The sequence below is a fragment of the Pseudopipra pipra genome, chromosome W (genome assembly GCF_036250125.1).
Source record: "Pseudopipra pipra isolate bDixPip1 chromosome W, bDixPip1.hap1, whole genome shotgun sequence".
Classification (NCBI taxonomy): domain Eukaryota; kingdom Metazoa; phylum Chordata; class Aves; order Passeriformes; family Pipridae; genus Pseudopipra; species Pseudopipra pipra.
In genome coordinates this window covers 48615044-48625013 of record NC_087580.1, presented here as the reverse complement: position 1 = coordinate 48625013, position 9970 = coordinate 48615044, and positions in this window count along the sequence as shown.

The following is a 9970-nucleotide window of genomic DNA, read 5'->3' as shown; positions in this document are numbered from 1 at the left end:
AAGAAACGGGCTAATGAGGAGCATCATAACAATGAGCAGGCGGACCAAGCTGCCAGGATTAAAGTCTCTCAGGTAGATCTGGATTGGCAGCACAAAGGAGAATTATTTCTGGCTCGATGGGCCCGTGATGCCTCCGGTCACCAGGGGAGAGATGCAACATACAGATGGGCTCGTGACCGAGGGGTGGACTTAACCAAGGACATTGTCTCACAGGTCATCCATGACTGTGAGACATGTGCTGCCATCAAGCAGGTCAAGCGGGTGAAGCCTCTATGGTACGGTGGACGGTGGTCGAAATACAGGTATGGAGAAGCCTGGCAAGTTGACTACATCACGCTCCCCAAAACCCGCCAAGGCAAGCGCTACGTACTGACCATGGCAGAAGGAAGTACTGGATGGTTGGAGACATACCCTGTGCCTCATGCCACTGCCCGGAATACCATCCTGGACCTTGAGAAACAAGTCCTGTGGCGACACGGCACCCCAGAGAGAATTGAGTCTGATAATGGGACCCATTTCAAGAATGGCCTCGTAGACACCTGGACCAAAGAGCACGGCATTGAGTGGGTGTATCATATCCCCTACCATGCACCAGCTGCTGGAAAAGTTGAGCGGTGCGACGGACTGCTGAAAACCACCCTGAAGGCATTGTGTGGGGAGACTCTCAAACACTGGGAGCTGCATTTAGCAAAGGCCACCTGGTTGGTCAACACCCGAAGCTCCATCAATCGGGCTGGCCCTGCCCAATCAGAACTTTTGCATACTGTAGATGGAGATAAAGTCCCCGTGGTGCATATGAGAGGAATGTTAGGGAAGACTGTTTGGATTAGTCCCACCTCAAGCAAAGGCAAACCCATCCGAGGGATTGTCTTTGCTCAAGGACCTGGTTTTACCTGGTGGGTAATGCAAAAAGATGGGGAGACACGTTGTGTACCACAAGGGGACCTAATTTTGAGTGAGAATGGTCTGTAATGTTTCATTATATATATATATATAAGTGTATATAGTTTCAAGGAGACAGTTTTTAAGGGGGTTAGTTTGGGCATGACATGGATGGCATAGAATAAGGGGTGGATAATGTCCTAGTTAGAACAACTGGGACTGATTCATCACTGGATGGGTATAGCCCAAAACTGTGTATTCTATGGCCCTCCATGCCATTTCCCAGAAACTGTTGTCGGGCAGGGGAGGGAGCCTGCCTGTGGGGGGGATGTTCCTGTCCTCATACCCTTGTATGGAATTCCCCACTCTGAGCATCCTCATACCCTGTTATGGAATTCCCCGCTCTGAGGGAAGGATTGACCATTCCTTTTATGGAATTCCCCGCTCTGAGGGAAGGATTGACCATTCCTGCCTGAACTGGAGACTATATAAACCTGGAGTTTCAGAACCTTTCTACCACTCGTGGGATCCAGAGGAAGACTGCAGTTCACCGCTCTCAACCAGACTGAGACCACCACCCTCAACTGGACTGCAATCACCACTTTTGACCAGACTGCAACAGCTCTCCCACCAGCAGGTTTTTTCCCCTCTCCCTTTACTTTGGACTCAAGGGGAGCCCCAAGGAACACCACTTGGTTCATGCCCCAGGGTGCTGGGTTATACATTTGGGTTTTTGTGGGTGAAGACCAATTGTTTGTTTGTATAATTGTACTTATTGTATTATTTTAATAAATTGTTATTCTGACTTATAATCTCTCCTTTGAATTGAGTTCATTTCCCCTGCTGGTTAACTCTTAAACCAGCACAGGTACCCTGAAGCAATTGCTTCAAAAACAGAAGGGATGAATGAGGGGACAACCCCCTCAGTCTAGGCTAGACAAAGCTCTGTATGTCTCAAACTTTTTGACCTTCTCTGGTGATTGTCTTTATTCACCTTCTTTTAGAGTTTCAGGAAAAACTTTTGGCTTGGCCAAAAACCTCCTCCAAACTGATGCTCTTGTGGTCCCTGTGGGAGCTGAGGACAGAGCACAGCATGCAGATGCAGACCTTGTCTCTGGTCAATGGTCTGGTCCACGAGTTAATGACTTGGGGAAGGGGATGTGCTTGTGTCTTGGTAGATAATGGTCCTTGTTGAATACCTGCACGGTGTGTGTGTCCTGCTGTTGGCCCTGGAAGTTGTCAGTGCAGTTCCTGATCTGTCAAAGTTCACTCCATGGCACAGTCGAAATGACTGGGTGTCGCTAATGAAGGAACTGAACCAGAAAACCTTTTGTGCATCACTGATCCAGAGCAGCCATTTCACACCTGTCTCGTTGGTATCCCTTTGAATGACACTGAAGCATCTCTCCTGGTGCAAGATGTCGTCCGGCAACGTGACTTGTTGAAACGGGACTGTGATACTGTGCGCAAGTGTCTTGACAATATTGATAGCTGGGATGATGTGTTGTCTGTTAGCACTCCACTTCAAGAGTTAGATATTTTAGGGTCACTGCTTGCAGAAGGCTGTGTGTATTTTAATCGTCATGTGGCTCATGACATAGAATGGGCACATAGTGAGTCTATAGTACAGGATGTGTCCCCTGAATCGTCTTTTTATAAAAATAGTTCCTTTTGGTGTTGGTATTTAGGTAAGAATCGGACTTGGAGTTCTCCAGCTGTGAATGCACCTTGCCGACTCCCTACAGGGGTGTTTCTTGTGTGTGGAGAAAGAGTTTGGCCAGGAATCCCTGAACAGCCAATAGGGGGGCCTTGTACATTTAGAAGGTTGTGGTTGTGTTGCTAATGCTGCCTTGTCTAGTATCATTCCTGCAAAGGGCCCTGCAGGATACGATACGGGTGGTCTTTGTTGCACAACTACAGACAGGGGGAATTGTGGGGGGAAGTGGCAGCTCCACGAAGCCCCTGGTACTTGAGGAGTTTGAAATATTGGATAGTGTTAGGCCATTTTCCATGAGAACAGTAAGGCTAATTAAATGTTCCCATGGACACAGCCTTGAATTTTAGGGAGTTAGCTAGAAAAGAATAACAGTACAAGGACAAGGTTGTTGATTGTGTGCAGGTGTTAAATTCCTAAGTGTTTTTGTGAAAATATATTTACATTATGTCTGTGGGAAAGTAGGGGCCAGTGAGTTCAATAAAGCCTGCCTGCTACGCTCAGCAGGCAGACACCTCTTGTCTCATCACTCCGTGTGTGTGTGTGTTTTCTTTTCTTCACGGACCAAGACCTACCGACAGATACCCTACGACACTGTCCTGTGGGTCACTCCTCCATGGGGTGCAGTCCTTCACGAATGAGCTGTACCAGCATGGTTCCCCCACAGGGGCCACAAGTCCTATCCAGGAAAAACCTGCTCCAGTGTGGGCTTCCCTCTAACCAGGCTACAGTTCTCCAGCAGGACCCTGCTCCATCCTGGGCCTCCCACGGGGTCACAGCCTCCTTCCTGCATCCACCTGCTCCAGCATAGGCTCCTCCATGGGCTACAGGGGGACAGCCTGCTTCACCATGGGCTTCACCATGGGCCACAGGGGCCACAGCTCTGGTGCCTGGAGCACTCCTACTCCTCCTTCTGCACTGACCTTGGTGTCTACTTTGTTGTTCCCATGTTCTCACTCTGCTCTTCCCTGGCTGGAATTTCTTCTGTGCAACAATCTTCTGTTCTTAAATGTTATCATAGAGGCTTTACTATTACTCCTGATTGGCTTGGCCTTGGCCAGTGGCAGGAAGCCCATCCTGGAACCAGCTGGCATTGGCTCCACAGGACAGGGGAAGCTTCTAGCAGCTTCTAACAGAAGCCACCCCTGTAGCCCCCCCACTACCAAAACCCAGCCACAGAAACCCACTACAAAGCCCTTCCTTTTATTCTTGGCATCCCTTGCCAAGTTCAGATCCAGCTTTGCCTTGGCCTTCCTCACCCCATCCTTACACAACTGTTATAGGTTTAAAGTCACTGCTTGAATTTCTGTAGCAAGGCAAGCATGAGAACAAGAAGAGAAAGGCCTGAGGAATGTCTAGATGACTTTGTATTGTTTTCTCTAAACCGTGATTTACTGCCCAGAAACGAGCTAAGCTTTCCAGTTTGCAATTTCACCATGTGGGGGTGTGAAAAGGGTGACTTGAAACTCCAAGGTTCCTGTGTGTGGTGTCTCGGTGATAGGCCGGCCTGAGAGAGTGATGGATGTGTGACTTTCAGCTGTGTTCTGTCTTAATTTGCTTAACCACTCCCAGCTGAAAGTGAATGAGATAAAAACCCTGAATCATGGGCAATAAACCGATTTCTGTCCATCAAGTCAGAGGTCTGTGATTTCATTCCGTTACAAATTTCCCCATTACCACCATACGAGAGTGCTCACCGACAACAAAAAGGGACAAAGTGTCCAGCACACACCCCCGCCCGGGCAGGGGAGGTAGGGGGAGGGAGGGATATTGCATGAAGTGGAGCGAGAGTTGGAGGGGTATAAAGACCACTGGCATCACGTGTTCTGCCTCTTTGTTCCCTACTTGGCTTTTGACAAAGAGCTGACACCTCCCTGCTCCTGCCAGTCGTTACCCCACCACCCCCCCTGCCCCGCTGCCAGAGTTGGTTCCAATCGCTGAGAGGTGGGGACCATCACTGCGGCAGCCACACAGGGTTGAGGGTTTGTCCCATCGCAGCCTCGCTCCACGGGTCACCAGCATCTGCAGGGGAGCCCCCCACCCACGCCCACCACCATCACAGCTGTCATTTTGTGGCCACTATCATGTGGTGGCCACCATTACTGCAGCTGCTGCCAGAGCGTCTACCGCTGCTGAGAATGCCTGCCAGCACCACCTTCTGGCCACGGCTGTAACTGCACCAAAGGAAACTCCAGACTTAACAACACAGCAATGGACAAAAAGACTTTCCTGGGTGATATTCTCACTCTGTTATTGTGTTTGTAGTTTATTTTTGGGTTTACCTTTTGGTTTTTTTCAGTAAACTTGTTGTTCTGTTTCTCCACTTTTCCTTGTATCATTTGGGGTTTTTTTTCAAATTTATAATAAGACCAGGAAAGTTCAGGTCTCTTTTTCCATCTAAGGTCCCGTTTCCCTGGCAAAATTGTCTTTAAACCAAGACAACAGCCAAACTTCATCTTTATAGTATTCCCAGGATACCTGTCCTTGCTTCCACTGCCTATGCATTTCCTTCTTGCCCTTTAGTTTGACCGGCAGGTCTCTGCTCAGCTATGCTGGTGTCTTGCCTTCCTTGCCTGATTTCTTGCTCCTGGGGATCACTAGCTCTTGCTCTCTACGGAAGACTTCCTTAAAAATCTACCATCTCTGTTCTGCTCCCTTGTCCCTGAGGGCAGTTTCCCAGGGGATCCCACTGCTTATCTCCTTGAAGAGGTGGAAGTTTGTTTTCCTAAAGTTCACTTTACTCCTTATCTGACTGTAGCTGGCCCAGGTGTGTGTGGGGGAGCATTAAGCAGTGAGCCTTTTAGACGGGGGGGGGGGGGGGGAATTTACTCCACTTCTGCCCTGCTCCTTTGGTGGGGTGAAGGGAGACCTCAGTTTTCCATCAGTGCTGATTTCCATCCCCTGCTGGTTTCATTGCCTTCGGCACTCAGTGGTTGCTTTGCTGAGACTCACGGAAGCTTGAGAAGAGGTCCCAGAGTACCCCCCAACCACCCCCACTCTGTGACAGTTTTTCTCTGCAGACTGCCACCATTGCCTGGGCACCTTTCAGAGCTGCCAAGGACCAGAGGAGCTCCTGTTCGTCTCCCGGTGAGAGAGTCCCTGCGGCGTTCGCGGCAGGGGGTCCCACACCACCTCTATTGTCATGGATGTAATGGTTAATAAAGACAAAAACAGATAATTTGCTGATCAAATTATATTTGCAATGTTGTAGTTGCAAAATGTCAAACCGTAATGTTATGTTACTATGACAAGCTATATTCTGTTATGTTAACTGGAGACCTTAAATGTATATATGGGGAAGGGATGCCTATAATGATGTGGGAAAGATATAATGCACAAGCGTACATAAAGAGGTAAATCGGGGGTAACGAGAGGAGGATTTGCCGCCTTCATCCCAGGACCGATTCCCTAGCAACAGAGCAGAGCATGCTCAGAGAGAGCTGATGACGTGAAAAGGGAGAAACGGAAACCAGAAAGACCGATTCCCTAGCAACAGAGCAGAGCATGCCCAGAGAGAGTTGATGACGTGAAAAGAGAGAAATGGAGCAAGGCGGGGGCTATGGGGAAACGAAAGTTACAAATCTATAAAAGGATGAGCTTGTGGCTTTTTGAATTTGCAGACCGTTGGTGGAGCGGAGACTCCCCGGCCGCCCAGTGCCGTTTTGCTTATTTGCCTTCAATCAATTTTGGAATTTTATACTTTAAAAATTACTTGTGGTCTCTTTGACTATAACAATTTGGTGCCGTGACTTGGACCTAGACCTTCTGTGCGGCAGGATCTTATCTCCATGAGGGTGCCCCGTCTCCATTTGGACAGTTCTGAGGAGGGCTCCCATGGTACAGAGTCTAGATATCTGACCGATATTTAAAGGCAAATGAGCAAATAAATACTGCAGTTCCCCATAATTTTTGTGCACAAACCCCGGACGAAGACTTGCTCCGGGGAGGAGCGAGCGTTTGGGACTTATTCAGGAGGAGTAAGTGTCTGAGGTATCCGTCTGGTCAGGGAAGGAACCGTTCGGTGAGGAGCCGAACGAAGACTTATCCAGGAGAGGTATTTGCGGAGCCCCCTTTGGTTGGGAGGGGGTCTCGGAGTGCAAACGAGTGAGACATCCTTTGGGGTGAAACAAGTGTGGACCTTCTAGTAGTGCGTTTCTCACAGCCTGCGAGGGAGTGAGCCACGAAAGAAGGGAAGCGAATGTGAGTGTGTGAGAAGGCACTTAGGAAGATGGGACAGAAGAAAAGTAAATCTGCTCCCATGGGTGGCTCTAAGGAGGGGTCCCAGGATGTCCCTCAGGAGAAGGAAAAACCTGAGAAGGGGTTTGCGGTGAGGTTACCAGACATACGTTCCAATAGTCCTTTAAGGATAATGATTAAGTATTTGAATGATTACCCTTCCAGGGAAGGAAAGTCGAGGGAAAAGATGGTGCATTATTGCGTAGAAGTATGGGGAGGAAAGCAAATAAGGCAAGATCGTGTGTATTGGCCAGTTTATGGCTCGTTTGAAGATTGGATTTGTCAGGCTTTAAACATTTATGTGAATAGTAAAGAACCCTTTAATCTAGAGGAAAGTGAATATGCTAGTTTATGGATAAGATCAGATACTAGAAACTAGTATCTTTTGTTAAGAGACCATGGGCAAGTGGATCGGAGCGACATAGAATGTTATTATTGCGGCAAAAAGGGACATGTGAAGAAGAATTGCAGGAAGGGTATACAGGATGAGCAGGTGTTCAAAGAGGATTAGAGGGGTCAGGGGCTCTATCTGCTGGGGACCCAAAAAGACACTGAACCCTTGATAAAACTTAAATTGGGTCCTCAGCAACAAGAATTTGAGTTCCTAGTGGACTCAGGAGCAGAAAGATCAACTGTTCAGAAAATACCTTGGGGCTGTGTAACATCCCCAGATACAGTACAAGTTATAGGGGCCAAGGGAGAACCATTTAAGGTACCCCTTATTAAAGATGTGGAAATAGAAACCCATAATAAATATGCATTGGGAACATTTTTGCTGGTTCCTGAAGCAGAGTATAATTTGTTGGGAAGAGATCTTATGATAGAATTGGGAATAAGTTTGGAGACTAAGGAACAAAAACTGCAAGTAAAAATATATGCTCTTACAGCTGAAGATGAAAAGAAAATAAACCCTGAAGTATGGTACACCCCTGATTCTGTAGGGAAATTAGATATAAAGCCGTTTGAAGTTCTTATTCAAAACCCGGAGGAACTGATAAGGGTAAAACAATATCCTATTTCATATGAAGGAAGAATAGGACTTAAGCCAACTATAGAAAGACTTTTGGCACAGGGACTACTAGAACCCTGCATGTCACCTCATAATACCCCCATTTTGCCGATAAAGAAGCCTGATGGATCATACCGTTTGGTACAAGATTTGAGAGAGGTGAATAAAAGAACAGTCACTCGGTTCTCAGTGGTTGCTAACCCCTACACCTTGTTAAGCCAACTTTCCCCTGACCATGAGTGGTATAGTGCAATTGACCTGAAGGATGCCTTTTGGGCTTGTCCCCTCAAGGAGGAAAGTAGAAACTATTTTACCTTTGAATGGGAAGACCCTGAGACACATAGAAAGCAGCAACTAAGATGGACAGTTTTGCCCCGGGGATTTACAGAATCCCCTAACTTGTTTGGGCAAGCTTTGGAGCAGTTATTGGAATCCTTTGAGACCCGTCAGGGTACTGTTTTAATTCAATATATGGATGATTTACTAATCGCTGGAGAAAATTCAGAAGCAGTCAGAGACGAAAGCATCAGATTATTAAACTTTTTGAATTTGAAAGGGTTGAAAGTGTCAAAGTCTAAGTTACAATTCACGGAGGAAGAAGTAAAATATCTAGGGCATCGACTGAGTAAAGGACACAAAAGACTGGACCCTGATCGAGTAAATGGGATTCTATCTTTGCAGGCACCCAGAAATAAGAGACAAATAAGACAATTTTTGGGATTATTAGGATATTGTCAGCAGTGGATTGAGAATTATAGTAGTAAAGTAAAATTTTTATGAGAAGCTAACAAAGGAAGGAATAATAAAGTGGAGTAAGGAGGATGAAGAACAGTTTGAAAAGTTAAAGGAGGACTTGGTAAACGCACCTGTGTTGAATTTGCCTGACATACGAAAACCATTCTATCTTTTTGTAAACACTTAAAATGGGACTGCATAGGAAGTCCTAACTCAGGTATGGGCAGGACAAAAGAAACCAGTTGGATATTACTCTAAATTGTTGGACCCAGTAAGCAGGGGATGGCCTACTTGTTTGCCAGCCATTGTGGCTACAGCCTTGTTAGTAGAAGAAGCGGGAAAAGTAACTTTTAGAGGGGAATTAAAGGTTTTTACTTCTCATAAGAGGAATTTTGCAACAAAAAGTGGATAAATGGCTAACGGATAGTCAATTGTTAAAATATGAGAGTATTTTATTACATTTGCCTAAATTAGAATTAGAAGTGACTAATTTGCAGAATCCTGCTCACTTCTTATATGGGGAACCTACAGGAGAATTAGTACATGATTGTTTACAGGTAATAAATCTCCAGACTAAGATCAGAGAAGATTTAGAGGAAGAAGAATTAGAAGAGGGTGAAAAATTATACATAGATGGTTCATCCAGAGTAGTGGATGGACACCGAAGGTCAGGATATGCCGTGATAGATGGTATTACTTTCCAGGTCAGAGAATCTGGACCTCTTGACAGAACACGGTCAGCTCAAGCTTGTGAGTTGTATGCATTATTGAGAGCCTTACAACAGTTAGAAGGAAAAGTGGGAACGATATTTACAGACTCTAAGTATGTTTTTGGAGTAGTGCATACTTTTGGGAAAATTTGGGAGGAAAGAAGACTAATTAATACACAAGGAAAAGGGTTGATTCGTGAGATTCTAATAAAAGAAACCCTGAAAGCCTTAAGGAAACCAGCAAGAGTGGCTGTAGTACATGTAAAGGGGCACCAGAAAGGACTAAAAGTCACCATTAGAGGAAACAACCTAGCAGATGAAGAAGCAAAACGGGCAGCCCTATTAATAATAACAGACTCAAAGCCTGAGAACCTAGATTCCCCAAGAAGTTTTAGCAATCAAGAGAAAGAAAAATTGCGACAAGTAGGAGCAAAAGAGGAAAACAATAAATGGAAGCTATCAGATGGTCGAGAAGTACTCCCCAAGGGTCTTGCCCAGAAAATCATGATTAAATTACATGAACAGACACATTGGGGAACCCAGGCTTTAGTGGATCAATTTGAGAGCAAATATGTTTGTGTGGGAGCGTATGGGATAGCTAAAAGAATATTGGAAGGGTGTTTAACCTGTCAAAGGATAAATAAAAGGCAATTGAGAGAACGGGTTCAAGGAGGATAAGAAATA